The sequence below is a fragment of the Herpailurus yagouaroundi genome, unplaced genomic scaffold (genome assembly GCF_014898765.1).
Source record: "Herpailurus yagouaroundi ecotype Mexico unplaced genomic scaffold, PumYag 210, whole genome shotgun sequence".
Classification (NCBI taxonomy): Eukaryota; Metazoa; Chordata; class Mammalia; order Carnivora; family Felidae; genus Herpailurus; species Herpailurus yagouaroundi.
Window position 1 is genome coordinate 20,462,394 of NW_024412441.1, and position 15,523 is coordinate 20,477,916.

Below are 15,523 nucleotides of genomic sequence, written 5' to 3' on the forward strand. Positions count from 1 at the left end.
CTCGGCTCCCTAGTGGTCTTTGGGGATCACGAATTCTGGGCATAACAGGATGACATTTAAAAAACTGTTTAATTGTTTTTGAATCACCTCATCTGCAGCATAGATAGGAAGGTATTCAACAGAATATTAACCATGATTGTGGTTATTGAATATGGAAGAATCTGAGTATTTCCTTCTTGAGTTCAATCAGAGAAGCATACCAGTAGGAATGGGATGTATTACAGGGATTTGGCCTTACAAAATTGTGGGAGCTAGTTAAATAGTTTATACACGGAGGTTATCTCCGCATCCGGAGCTGGGCCTGATGTCAGTAGGGAAGGCAGTCAGGAAAGAAAGGGCGTGAAATGAGAGAGAGCAGAGACAAGCTGGAATCTGCAAGGATGAACTAAAAGCCACATCAGTTTCTCACCGACTTCACTGCTCTGACTTCAATGATAACTTGAAGAAGATACTTGTGCCTGTTGTCACAAAGCTAATGTGTACCTGGTAGGAGGTAGAAAGCTCAGAAGCCCAAGGAGGAATCCAGCAGGAACTAGAACAGCTGTGGGTCTGGCTGCTGTCTCACACCAAGGTGGGAGGCAGATCTGTGGTATCAGTCATGGTCTGCAACCACACCTGACTCTCTACAAACCAGGTAGAAGTACACAGTTGACCCTTGAACAGAGGGGCCACTTATACCTGGGTATTTTACAGTAAAGTACTGTAAATGTATTCTCTCTCCCTTATGATTTTCTTAATAACATTTTCTTTTCTCTAGCTTACTTTAATTGTAAGAATACAGTATATATAATAACACATAACATGCAAAATGCATGTTAATCGACGGTTTATATTATCTGTAATGCTTCTGGTCAACAGTAAGCTATTAGTAGTTAAGTTTGGGGGGAGTCAAAAATTATAGGAGTGCTGGATGGCTCGGTCGGTTAAGTGTCTGGCTCTTGATTTTGGCTCAGGTCGTGATCTCATAATTTGTGAGTTCAAGCCCCAGATCAGGCTCTGTGCTGACAGCACGGAGCCTGCTTGGGATTCTCTCTCTCCCTCTTTCTCTGCCCCTCCCCCACTTGCCCACTCTCTCTCTCTCTCTTTCTCTCTCAATAAATAAACTTAAAAAAATTATATGTGGATTTTTGACTGTGTGGGGAGTGGGGGTGTTGGTGTCCCTAACCCGTGTTGTTCAAGGGTCAACTGGTACAACCAAATGGAGTAGAAGTATATTTCTGAGTATAAATAAACATGGCTTCTGGTTCCTTTCAAGCCCCACATAAGACTGTCTTGTGGCCACACAGGAGAAGGAATTCTAGCCATACAGCTTGACTAAGTTGATACAGTACAAGCTACCATGGCCTTTATTTGCTACTAACCCATGGGAGGACCACGGACAAGTTGCCTATCCTCTATGGCTCCCCAAGCCTCTCCAAGATAATTAAAAAAACAGCACTAGCCACTTTTTGTTTTGTATGTATGGGGTAAAGATGAGAAAGACTAGATTTGTAAAATTATTGGGTGAATGTTAGGATTAGTTCCGTATCATCATTTTAAGTTGTTTTATGTTTATTGTTCTGTGACATAGGCCTTCCTCTGGAAATGCTGCTTTCTGTCAAGCCGACTATCAAAACACATTAAATATGAAGATTTGATAGAAAAACGTATATATAAGCCAACAGTAACCCATAAGGTATGTCAGTCTTCCTAACAAGTAAATGAATACTTTGAGGTTTTCTCCCCAATGGGAAACAATGATAGTATGTCTCTTAATTATGTACTAAAACAATAACTCACTATTCTCTCTTCCATCAAGCTGCAAATACATAGCAAGCAGACTGTCTTTTATAATAATACTGCCCACTGAGCCTAAATACTACCCATTGTCATGTGTCGAGTCGCTGCTGTGTGTCATGTCCTGGCCAAATGGCTTTTAATACATCATATCTAATTTTCTCACTAACTGTGCAAGATAAGCATTTTTGCCAATCCAATGTGTGTGAAATAGTATTTCATTGTTTTAACTTATATTTCTCTAATACTAGTCTACTGATTGTTAGGTTACTTCTTCTCTGAATGGCTTATTTATATCCTTTGCTGAGTCCTGGCCCAGGCCATTACCAGCTGTATAAAATTGAACAAGTTATTTAAATCCTTTGCATCTAAGTTTCCTTATCTGTAGAAAGAAATACATATAAAGGATTACTGTATAAATGTAGAGTAATTTTTAGGATAAAGTGTATTCATGTATATTAACTATTATTAATTCATAGCACATATGTTAATTGGCATTTGGATATAAATTCCCATTTGCTCTGTTATAAATATGTTCTCCCTGACAGTGGCTTGTCTTTAAACTTAATTTATAACATATTTTATCATATAGGAGTTTAACATTTTTATAATAATATATATCAGTACTTTAATGATTTCTATCTTTATAAAGAACTCATCTTTCCCTCAAACAATAAAACATTATGAGATACCTTCTTCCAGTTGTTTTAAATTCTTTTTAACGTTTATTTTTGAGAGAGAGAGCGTGAGTGGTAGAGGAGCAGAGAGAGAGAGAGAGAGACAATCTGAAGCAGGCTGTATGCTCTGAGCTGTCAGCACAGAGCCAGATGCAAGGCTCGAACTCACAGACCGTGAGGTCATGACCTGAGCCAAAGTCGGATGTTTAACCGACTGAGCTACCCAGGCGCCTCTCTTCCAGTTTTAAAATTTTGAATTTCATATTTAGATATTTAATCTACCTGGAGTTTATTTTTATATGGTATGAGGAAGTACATATCTATTTTTTTTTTTTTCATATAGAAAACTGAGCTAGGTCAGACCACAAGTGCTAGTATAGGTAAGAAGTCTGTTGAGAATGGTGACCTCACTTAGCTTGGGTTACTTTCTTGGTTGTTTAATAGTGACCCAGTCAACAACCAGGGCAAAGGATCATAGGAGGGTAAAAGCATGCTTTCGAGGAAACAGCTCTCCCAAATTTCTTTGTCACTGTGGAATTGCCCCTAAATACTTGGGGGTCTCAGCAGCCTGGGAGAGAAAAGTGCCAGAGGCTACAGAATCAAGACAACCCGCCTTTTATATCATCTTGGAGTTTAAGAGGGTTTTGGTGTGAAGTGTTACATCAACACTTAAGGGTGACCCTGTGATCTCTTAAAGGTGTTGGTACAATGCATACTTTCTATTCCATTTCTAATTGGGCCTCCTTGATTTTTTCGTGCTGTGAGATGTGAGGTGACACAGTTGTCCCAACTCCATTTATTGACCAGTTCTCCCCATGATTGGTAACATGTCCCACACCAGAGACCTGCAAAAACCAATGTCTGTCTATGAATACAATAGCCAATATAATCATTTATGTAAAACAGACAATTTCAGGGGCACCTGCATGGCACAGTTGGTTAACCGTATGACTTTGCCTTAGGTCATGATTTCAAGGTCTGTGGGTTCAAGTCCTACATTAGGCTCTGTGCTAATAGCTTGGAGCCTGGAGCTTGCTTCGGATTCTGTGTCTCCCTTTCTCTCTGCCCCTTCCTCTCTCATGTTCTGTCTCTGTCTCTCTCTAAAAAATAAATAAACATTTAAAAAAAGTTAAAAAAAAAAACCAGACAACTTCAAATGTTGTCCATCTTGATTTTGGTTTGTGGATTCTAAATGTCCAAAGTTCAAATGATTCAGAGTTGAAGTGAAAGAAAACTAAATCCTTATTTTCCTTTTGATGACACATTCTAGTTTTTAAAGATTCATAACACAATCCAGAGCCTTTTTATATTGATGCCTAATTGTATGACATGGGCTCAGGACTTGGATTTGTGCCTTCTGATAAATATGGTGGTGTCAGATATCATAGCAGGTGATTATAATTGCAATAATTCTGTAGCCTTCTCACAGTAGGAAACTAAGTCAGTCTGTGAATTGGTCAGCAAACTCTCCAAAGGAAATTACTAATGTGAGAAGTGGAGGAATAAATGTGTGGTTATAGTCCAGTTTAATTTCCTGTGAACTGATTGCTTCCTTGGTAGTGGTCAATATGTGTGTCTCAGTGCCTTTGGGGAAGCATGCTCCTATGGTATTATGATGGATAATAAAAACACAGAATCCTGTGTCTCCCTCTCTCTCTGCCCCTCCCCCACTCATGCTCTGTCTCTCTCTGTCTCAGAAATAAATAAACATAAAAAAAATAAAATAAAACAACAACAACAACAACACAGAATCCTGAAGAAGAACATTGCTAAATGGTATTAAAATATGGCTCTGGGATGAAAAAATGAGCTTGTGACATCTGACTAATAGGGAGATGGAGCATAGTGAGAATTATTCATAGTGGTCAATGAAAAGGCCAGGATGCACATTGAGCAGAGCAGCCAGCAATACTCGGGTGTTGTTTGCACACTGCTTCTCTAAGTGACAAACTGTAATCATCAAAGCCTTCTCAAAACTTTCCATTCACCAGGGCTGCTTAGGCTAGTGTACAAGTGATATTTTTACAGATAGCTGTGCACGGATCATATAGACGCCAGCAGCTGTGATGGGTCCCCACTGTGGCACGGATCACCCAAGAAATTCCATGTGGCTTCTTGGGAGTCCTCTATTATTTATTTATTTGGGGCATAAGATTTATCTTTGTGAGTGTTTTTCCAGAATTAATATACACCAATAACCTTTGCATGTCCTGAGTATCTCTAAGGTGATGTAGAGAGGAGAATCCAGGATCATGCTGGCTAGAGACAGGAGGCAGAAAGAGCCCAAAAGGGCTGAGAGTGAGCTGTTGAGCAAATAAGAGAAAATGCTTAATTCTGCTGAACTGAGATTCTCAACCTAGGGACTGAACTTAGGGTTCTCAAACTTAGATTTCTGCAGAATCCCCTGGGAAGTTTGTTTACAATGCAGATTCACCCCCAATTCAGATTTACAGAGTCTGGAATGGACCCACAAATGTGCACATCCGAGGTGTTTCTGAAGTATGTGGTCTAGGAACTATATTCAGAGGAAATCCTCTACTGCTGATGAGTAGTTGTATGTGTTGGGGGTTCATGAAAAAGGACTATGGAAAGGAACCATGCACCTGAACCCCCAACATAGTATGACAAATTGCACATCCAGACATGCCTGTGCATTTGATGAGGGAGCATAAGGCAAGCTGACAGGCCACAAACACCCTCCATACCCCCCACACCCAGATGGGATATGTGTGATACTCCTCAGGTACTCCTGGCTGCCCAAGAACAAAGGAAAGTGGAAAACAAATAGTTAACTGATAGAGATCACAGTTCTATAGGACCTAAGTCTCCATCACCCCTCCATAGTGATGTGGGAAACAAAGGCAGAAGGAAATGACAGAATTAAATTTCTTTATCACCTGCATCCCATTGACAAATACTTGAGGCTGACAGAGTGAAACCTTTCTCCCTGAACTCCCTACTGTCTTAATGCTAATGCTTTGCTAGAGGAAAAAACAAACTTAGATTGACAATAGCTAGACCTCCAGTATCCTGTGAGTCTTTAGTTTATGAAAATCTTGCTAAAGATTTCCCCTGGACTTTACCTCCCCACAACTCCATAGTATAAAACCAGTCTCTCCTCATGGTTCCAGGGCAGCTCTTCCTGCCCATGGGTCTTGTCCCCATGCTTCAGTAGAATCTACCTGTTTACACCAAAGACATCTTCAACAATTCTTTCTTGGCCATTGGCTCTGGGCCCCACAAACCCCACTATCACCCCAAAAACCTCATCACATTTTTCAGAGATAAAAATCTAGGGGCACCTGGGTAGCTCAGTCAGTTAAGCAGCCAACTCTTGATTTAGGCTCAGGTTATGATTTCAGGGTCATGAGATTGATCCACATGTCCAGCTCTGTATTGATAGCATGGAGCCTGCTTGGGGATTCTCTCTGTCCTCTCTCTGCCCCTCCTCATGTGTGTGTGCACGCTTGCGCGCTCTATCAAAATAAATAAACAAACTTTATTAACAAAAAAGAAGGAAAGAAAGAAAGTCCATACGTTTCCTCACATACTTGGAAGGATCCATGTCCCTCAGAAGTTACAAACCATGATAGCATGTAATCTCCACAAAGCAAATGATCGGATCTCTATTGCCACAGGTGTTTAACTTCTCTTCCAGATTACTGCCCCATATCCATCCAGCATCTCACACAAATATGAACATTCTTGGCCCTAGGAAGGCTCTGGTCGGAGACAATGTCTGGGTCCCTGTGACTCAGTTGTCAGTATTGGGAAAGTAACACAAAGGGACATCCTACTGAGATGGATAGGTAGCTTGTCTCTGCAAACAAAGATAGCAGTGCTGTTTTGTGCACTAGAAAGCCTTGCTAATGGCTCCCAAAGATAGCCAGAGGGGCATGGAACTCCCCCAGGAGCTGCTTCTCCTCAGTCAGTGCCTGGGAAAGGACCCTCAGAGTCAAAGGTCTGATTAGAAGGAGGTCTTTCTAGTCCTCTGGCTTCAGTTCCAGAGCCCCCACAGCGCCTTGAGCTTCCAGAACCTTCCTCTCCTGTCCCTCAGGCTATGTAAAACTGAAGAACAGCCTGGAGTTACAGTGTAAGGGCATCCCCATTGAGCATGCTAACCTTAACTTTGCCCTTAGCCATTTTTTTCATTTACCACATAACTTCTCAAGCATTTATTATTGTTAATTTCCATGAATTATTTTTTCAAACTGTTTAAGCAAGATAAAAGAGTCATAGAATTTAGTTTTATTATTATTATTAATATTACCTTTGCACAAATGAGATGAGAGAAGTGTCCATAACCCTCTTCTGACTTAGAGGACTCACAATACGTATGCTTTTCAGAAAGAAAAAAAAAATCTCGTAGGGAATATTACCAGAGTAACACGTTTTAAAACAAGACCAATGGAGGATTACCACCTTCATGGAAGTTATAGTTACATCCACAAGCTATAGCAACAATCTCTGAAATTCAGATGTTTTATTACTCCTGAGTTAGAAATAACATTGACAGGCATAGTTAAAGATGTAGAAGAATATTTCTTTGTGTTTTCATTTTGTTTTGTTTCAGTTAGAAGAAGATATATTTTCTTCTTAACTAGCTGAGATTTCTCTCACCTCTAAGTAGAGGGTCTGTTATTTCAGGATTTTGATTTCCTTGACTTAGCACGGTGAGAAATAATGCACACCTCTGTATTAACATCCTTAAAAATCTTAAAATTTAGAGTAGGAAAAAGTAGGAAGAGAATTTAACAAATTGGGTACGGAGCGTGAGTGTGAGGAGCTTGATTGCCCTCTCTAACTCCCTGCTTCTTCCCACCAGCCTCCAACTAGGTAACTCAGCCTCTTCTTTACATAGAAGGTAGAGGTTCCCCATCATGTGACTTGCTCAGATTCCTTCCTACCACCTCCAGATCTGAGTATGTCTTTACACTCCCTCCCTCCTGTTTCAGGAATAGAGGACTTATCCTTCTTCTTGGCTTATGATTATATCCCTTTTGATTACTCCATGACTTTGGCTCCTCAATTTCCATTCATTTCTCTGCCTCCCCCATTTCCTCTCTTCTGCCTATCTACATGTTTGCGTCTCCCTCACCCTTCATTTATTTTAAAGCTCCCCTGGTTCCCTGGCCCTTCACCTTCCATCCTTCCTGAAAGGCTGTATCTGCCTCTTCTGCACACCCTCACCCCAGACCCTACTGATACTGCTCACCAGTGAGACCCTAACTGCTAAATCCACTCCTCTCCTGCAGGGCATTTTCCCTGACTATTGCTTCTTGGCTTCTGTTCCTCCCCTGCCCTTGAGCACTGATATTCACCAGGGTCTCATGCTCCTTCACTCCCTTCATTCTCCCAAAGCGTTCTCAATTTCTCTAGTGACTTCAGCTGCCTCACACATACTCCTGATGATTAAGTCTACACACATGACTTCAGTCTCTTTCTTAAGCATGAGGCACTCATCTCCAGCTACATCCTGGACACTTCCGTTTGCATCCTCCACGGGCGCTTATACCACACATCAACCCACTGTTTTCTCTCCATTCCCGGTCTCTGTGAAGAAGGCCACTCTCTGCTCTGCATCACAGGCCTGACTCCTTGGAGGCCTCTCCAGCTCCTTCCTTTCCTTCAGCCTCCAGATAGGCATCCCCAGTTCTTGCCAATTCTCTGGTTAAAATGTCTCAGTCCACCCCCACTTTCCCTTCCTGCTGACACTACCTTGGGTCTAGCCCTCACTGGTTTTCACGTGCAGATGTTTTCTGATAGATTTCCATTTTAGGTCTCACTTCTCACATAAGCTCTCTGTAGCTAAGGTGTGGGCAGGCCCCAATACCTTTGATGACTTCCTAATACACAATACATCCTACTCCTGAAATGGCATATTGGCTCTTTAGGATAGCATTCCATGTCTCTAACCACTATGATTCTTTCCCTCTCACTTCCCTTCTCTATCAGAAGTAAGGCCAAGTTCTAATATCAGAGTATCAGAGGTACCCAGCTGGTGGCAAGCACTCCATCTGCAGATGGCAAGAGTAAGCTTATAAAAATGATACCACTCATTTCCCACTGTCTCTAAAAGTCTGCAACCTGACAACCTGCTTCCATTTTACCCCTTCATTCTGTTTCTCTTAACATCTTTGTCATAGTCATAAGAATCTCCCAAAAGATGCCACAACTCTCTCTCCTCCTACTCCAGCTATCAGCCATGCTTCTGCCCCCGCCTCTGGAAGCACCAAACTTCACTTTTCTCTGATGTTTTCCCATCTATGTACCTTTCATATGGCTACTCCCCCTCCTCTGCCTGCTCTGCTGGGCAAACTCAATTGGTCTTCAAACCCCCTGTTGAAGCCACCTCCACTGTAGAATCTTCTCTGCTTTCCCCATAAAGGACATACTGCTCTCATGCCCTCATAGGGAATTACTGATGTGTTTGCTTTTCCTGCTACAGTATGACCTCCTTGAGATCAGAGATTATTTCTTATTAATCTTCCTATCCCTGGTGCCTGGCAGATAGTTGGAGCTCAATAAATGTATAAAGAAATGAATGAATGAGTGAAAGACTATCATTGTTCCAAGTGCCATGGCAGAGCAATAGGACTGTAACACAGAGCCCCCATCCTTCTGAGGGTTAAAAATAGTAGATGATGCAAAGTGAATATGTGGGGAACTCCTTAAGGCAGAGAGGGCAGTAGAATCAACTAGCAAATGGTGTTGTTGAGAGGAGGAGGCAATGTTTCAGGTTGCTTTGCTGGAGAAGTGGATAAAGTACACCAAAGATGGTTAATGGGGCTAAAATAAACTCTGGTCTCTAGCTTAGAGACCCCTCCTCTGGGTTCTTCTTCCTTTGTTTGCTGCATGCATGAACCCCCCCCCCAAATATGGAGGCTGATAACTATAAATTACCCTTCCCACTTGCATTCGGGGCTCAGATCTTTGGAGAAACAGTCTCCTCTGAGCCCGCCGGTGTTACATAAATCTCCAATCCACCAAGATCTCCGAGTGCTGCTTGGTTTTTCTGCCAGTGTTCCAGCCTGGTTCCGTAACAGCTTCACATTCCAAGCAAGAGTCATCCCCATTCCTCTTTTCCTCCTTCTCCAGCTTCTGAATCATCAGGCTAGAAAGACTCCACAGCAAATTGACTTATCCCACCCACACACCCCAGTAACCTGTCTAGAAGACATAGGCTGTTCTCATCTCAAACAGGCTGACCTGGGGCATGTGAGTTGCTTGTTTATGTTTTCTTGTCTCAGTTAAGTTCTTATTCTAATTGGGCTTCATGAAACCCCTCCTTCTTATTCAAATTTACCCTTATGTAGAAACCCACTGAGGGGCGCCTGAGTGGCTCAGTGGATGCATCCGACTTTGGCTCAGGTCATGATCTTATGGCTCATGAGTTAAGAGTCCCACATTGGGTTCTGTGCTGACAGCTCAGAGCCTGGAGCCCATTTCAGATTCTGTGTCTCCCTCTTGCTCTCTGCCCCTCCACCCTCATGCTCCGTCTCTCTCTCCTCCAAAAATAAATAAACATTAAAGAAAATTTTTTTAATTAAAAAAAAAATCCACTGGATGCAAACCATTATCTTTTCTATTGATTGCCATTCCTATTTACTAAATTACTGATTTAGTAATTAGTAAAGATACTGATTCTCATCTATACTCTCCCATTATATAGTCTCTATTTCCAAACGCTAGCAATTTACTCTTTTAAATGTTTCCTATGTAATACCTCTGAACTTTCCCCTATGTGTTTCCTAGAGATTCTTTCTTGCTTCTCTCCTGTGCCTACACTTCAATAGAGGCTTTATATTCTCATTTCATCATAGTCTCTGCCTGCCTAGACAGGATTCTTGATTTTTCATACTTACATAGCCCTGAGAGCTTTCCTTTCAATAAATTATTCATTCATTCGCCTAATACAGATTGAGTATTGAGTTACTTAATTTTTGTATTGACTCAGCATACAACTAGGAAAAAAGAAAAAGAAATAACTCTAGGTATCTTAAACAGAGGAATTTAATTTAGGGAATTGGTTACAAAAGTGTTGGAAGGAGTAGAGTGGGTAAAGTTAAAAACATGACGTATTGGGGCGCCTGGGTGACTCAATTGGTTGAGCATCCGACTTCGGCTCAGGTCATGATCTCGTGTCCGTGAGTTCCAGCCCCACGTTGGGCTTCATGCTGACAGCTCAGAGCCTGGAGCCTACTTCAGATTCTGTGTCTCCCTCTCTCTCTGCCCCTCCCCCACTCATGCTCTCTCTCTCTCTCTCTCTCTCTCTGTCAAAAATAAATATTAAAAAAAAAATTTTTTAAAAGACATTACATATCAAGTGTTGATAAGAATGTGGAGCAACTGGAATTCCCATGTACTGCTGGTAGGAATGTAAAATAATACAACTATGGAAAATTACTTTGCTGTTTCTTAAAGAGTGAGATATACAACTACCATACAATCCAGTCATTCCAAGCTTAAGTATTTACCCAAGAGAAATGAAAGAAGATACCCATACAAAAACTTGTACACAAATGATCATAGCAGCTTTATTTGTAATAGCTTAACACTAGAAACAAATGTCTGCCAAAAGGTGAATGAAAAACAAACTGTGATACATATAAACAATAGAATACTATGTAGCAACAAAAAAGGAATAAAAGATTAAAATATGTAACATAGGTCATTTTAATTGTGCTGAGTGAAAGAACTCAGATTTTAAAGAAGAAAATATTGTATGATTCCATTTATGTAAAATTCTAGAAAATGCAAGCTATGATGACAAGAAGCAGATCTGTGGTGAGGGAAGAAGAGGGAGAGATTACAAAAGAGCATGACAAACTTTTGTAGCATGAGAAATCACATTTGTTATTTTTATTGTGATGATGATATCACAGCATATACTTATGTTAAAATATCAGATTATAAATACATGTGGTATATCTCAACAAAACTGTAAAGGAGTTGAAAGGAGTCTGGAATTGAAAAATTGAAAAATTGAAAAATGGTAAATGGTGACATTACCCAGAGATTAGCAACTGAAGAAAGCTCCCATCCACCCCTAGGGTTGGAGAATCATAAGGAAAAATGATGTTCACAGAGCCTGTGTTCCTTGACCACTAAGACTAATGGGGTCTCCACAAGAGCTACTGTTTCAATTACCACCTCTACTTCTCTCCAGGAATCCAGGAGCACACACTCTCATTACACCACAGGACCTGGGGAGTATGAAGTCATGTATAAATGCTGCTGCTTGTGGAGTGCTCATGGAATCTAGGAGAGTTGCATGTGCAGGAGCCATCACCTAAAGCAGAAAAAAAATGGCTCTCCCTTCTGTCTTTCAAATTCCTCCCATCCTTTTCTACCAATGATAGAAACTAAGGGGAAGCTAGCTGGGAAGAAAGTTTATTTTGCAGGTTTCTAGCTCTCCCTGATCAGAGGGGAATAAGGAAAGGCACTTAAGGAGCTGAAGGCCAATGGACAAGTAACTCACCCAACTGTCTGATATATTACTCTTGGCAGAGGAAAATATAAAATGAGTAAAGCCATGGTTCTTACTTTTGTGGATCTTGTCTCTTAGCACTTCCTGGTTCTCCTGAGATTACATGGCTCTCCCATCCCCTGCCTCCACTAAATAGCCCACTATAAGAGCAGATGTAAAGGCCACGAGAAAAGCACAGGATATAGGCATAGAAGGTGGGAGGCAAAGAAAGAGTGTATTCAGGTGAGTGGGGACAGTGCTAGCAGATTGGAAAGGCTGGCCTTTTCTACCACCAAACAGCTTTTTGGGGGCTTTAACAGCCAGGTTCTGAAATAAACCTGTCATTACTTTCTGTGAAACCCTGCTAGAGAGATAGAAGCCCTCAAACATTAATTCTCATACCTGCATCTTAATTTGCTTTAGACTCAGAGGTTCTTGAAGGATACTAGGTGCCACTGAAGATCTCAGAAAGCTATGCTTTGAACACAGAAACTTATAATCAATTTTGAAATTACATTTTTTATATCCTACAGATTAAAGTTCAGTTCCTTAAAAGCCTGCTGAGTTTTTTCACAATAACCATTTACAAAGTGGGAGCTAATTTAATGTGGAAAAGAGGAGGAATTTTTAGTGTAATTTTCAGCATTCACTTCTGTTTCAAATGGTGTGGGAGCTCCACTTGTGAGTTCATGTATTTAAAAAAAATGATATTTCATTAAATTCACTTGACACTGACAAATCCACTGGTTACAGTCTTTTCAGTAATGCCTAACAAAAGAAACACTTCGGAAAAATAAATGTAATAAGATAAAGAAAGAAGCTGCGTTTTCATGTATGTAAGTTCAGATGTTTAAATGTGAACCCACATACTCATAATAGTGTTTGGAGTTGAATAAAGTTTTAAAATTTAGTTTTAGTTATACAAGTAATTCATAAATAGCCAACGTGATCATTCAAAAGTACAGATAATGGAAAAGCTTTTATGATTCCCTCATAATACCATTTGTCTAGAATCACTGCTCTTTGTGTGTTTGTGTGGAATCCTACCCTTTCTCTTTGTGTTACCTACATTCGCACTCATGGGACTGCAGGAGCCATTTTGAAAAAACTTGTATGTAAGTGTAGGTTAGTCGATTACAAAATTGGCTGTATACTTTTCAGCCCCTTTCATTGAGAAGTGGAGTTTATTTTCCCACCCCGTGAATCCAGTGATGTTGTGCCAGTTCCAAACTAGAAGACTGTAGCTTCTACACTCACTGCCTTGGAACTCTGAAACCAGTATAGGAAAAAAAACCTGGGCTAGCCATCTGGAGATAGAGAGACCACATGGAAAGCGGTCCCAGACACCCAGTCTGCTTACCAGATGAATGCAAATGTCTGAGTGAGCCCAGCTGAGATTAGTTGACCCAGCCCAAACCATAAGAATTGCCCAGTTGAATGCAGCCCAAATTACTGACCTGCATAATTTTGAGCTAAATAAATTGTTTTAAACAACTAAGTTTGGAGACTGGGCTGTTATTGGTTGAGGAAAACTGATACTAGATAGTTGTATTGTAGTTCTATAACTGTTTTTCTTTACTCACTATGTTACAAAGAGTTTGACTTGTCAATACAGATAGATCCATCTTATTCTTTTTAAGAGTTGCATACATTTCCATATAAACGATATTCTACAGTTTAATATTTTCTCTATGTTAGACATTTAAGTTGTGCCTGCCTGCCTCCTTTCTCTCCCTCCCCTTTCTTTTTCTGTATTATATCTGTATAGTTGTTGTATAGTTACCCCACTCTGTCTTTTCTTTGATAATATTGGTTATCTTTTTCATATAGATATTTTTAAAATATAATAAAATTTATCAATCTTTTCCTTGATGGCTTCTCTATTCTAAATTTTGCTCAAGAACAGTGTTCCAATCAAATATATACTCTATTTCTTTCTAATATAGAATTTTATATAAGCGCCCCTGTGTATTTATGGGTATATTAGGCTTAATTCATTAATTCTCTGAAATTTATTTAAATTTATAGTGTGAAATAGGGATTTTTTTTCAACTTTTTTTTTTTTTTTAAATTTATTTTTGGGACAGAGAGAGACAGAGCATGAACGGGGGAGGGGCAGAGAGAGAGGGAGACACAGAATCGGAAACAGGCTCCAGGCTCTGAGCCATCAGCCCAGAGCCCGATGCGGGGCTCGAACTCACGGACCGCGAGATCGTGACCTGGCTGAAGTCGGACGCTCAACCGACTGCGCCACCCAGGCGCCCCTAGGGATTTTTTTTTTTTGCCAACTAGATTGCTAATTGTTTTTTTTAAAGATTTTATTTTTAAGTAATCTCTGCATACAATGTAGAGCCCGAACTTACAACCCTGAGATCAAGAATCACATGCTCCACCAGGTGCCACGTGGATGGCCAGTTGTTCTAAACACCATTTAGCATAGTTCGTCATTTTGCACTGATTTGAAATAACCACTTTTACTCTGTATTTAAATGATCTGCTTCAAGACTCTGTTCCAGTCCATTTATCTATTTGTTATTGTCTGTTACCAGATCAATAACAAAATGACTACAACAATATAACAATTACTACCGCTTTATAGTACATTTTGACATTGGCAGAGTATCTTTTTGGCAAAGTATAGTTTGAATATTTTCTCTCTGGAAATGATTTGAGAGTCAGTTTTAAAATTCCATGAAAAAGGAGTTTTGGAATTTTAATAAGGATTACACTAACTTTATAGATTAATTTGCCATCAGTTGAACTTTTTTTTTTTTTAATTTTTTTTTCAACGTTTATTTATTTTTGGGACAGAGAGAGACAGAGCATGAACGGGGGAGGGGCAGAGAGAGAGGGAGACACAGGATCGGAAACAGGCTCCAGGCTCTGAGCCATCAGCCCAGAGCCTGATGTGGGGCTCGAACTCCCGGACCGCGAGATCGTGACCTGGCTGAAGTCGGACGCTTAACCGACTGCGCCACCCAGGCGCCCCAACCATCAGTTGAACTTTTAACAACATTGACTCTTGTCCTCAACGATCATGATATGTCTTTTCTTTATTCACATATTTCCTTACGTCCTTCAGTAAAGTTTTGTATTTTTCTTTTTTATTATATTGCATACTTATTTTTTGGCTTAGTCCTCAGAATTGCATAGTTTTTAAGGCTATTTACATTTCCTAATAAATTTTTAAATGTGTTTTTATTTTTTTAAGCTTATTTAGAGAGACAGAGAGCACGTGTGAGTGAGTGCACGTGGGAGGGGCAGAGAGAGAGGGAGAATCTCAAGCAGTCTGCACACTGTAAGTACGGAGCCCAATGCAGAGCTGGAACTCACAAACCAGGAGATCATGACCTGAGTGGAGATCAAGAATAGGACACTTAACCAACTGAGCCACTCTGGCGCCCCACCTAATACATTTTAAAATTTATTTTTGTTGGGGCGCCTGGGTGGCGCAGTCGGTTAAGCGTCCGATTTAAGCCAGGTCACGATCTTGCAGTCCGTGAGTTCGAGCCCCGCGTCGGGCTCTGGGCTGATGGCTCAGAGCCTGGAGCCTGTTTCCGATTCTGTGTCTCCCTCTCTCTCTGCCCCTCCCCCGTTCATG

General features: G+C 40.6%; 1 protein-coding gene across 1 annotated transcript in view; it reads left to right on the forward strand.

The window, feature by feature from the left end:
- NMS (neuromedin S) overlaps positions 1–15,523 on the forward strand; it is a 34,718-nt gene that overhangs the window by 4,444 nt on the left and 14,751 nt on the right. Inside the window, exon 2 of the mRNA XM_040454040.1 lies at positions 1,571–1,675. The gene's annotated coding sequence lies outside the window, so the exon portion shown is untranslated. The remainder of the gene's footprint in view (positions 1–1,570; positions 1,676–15,523) is intronic.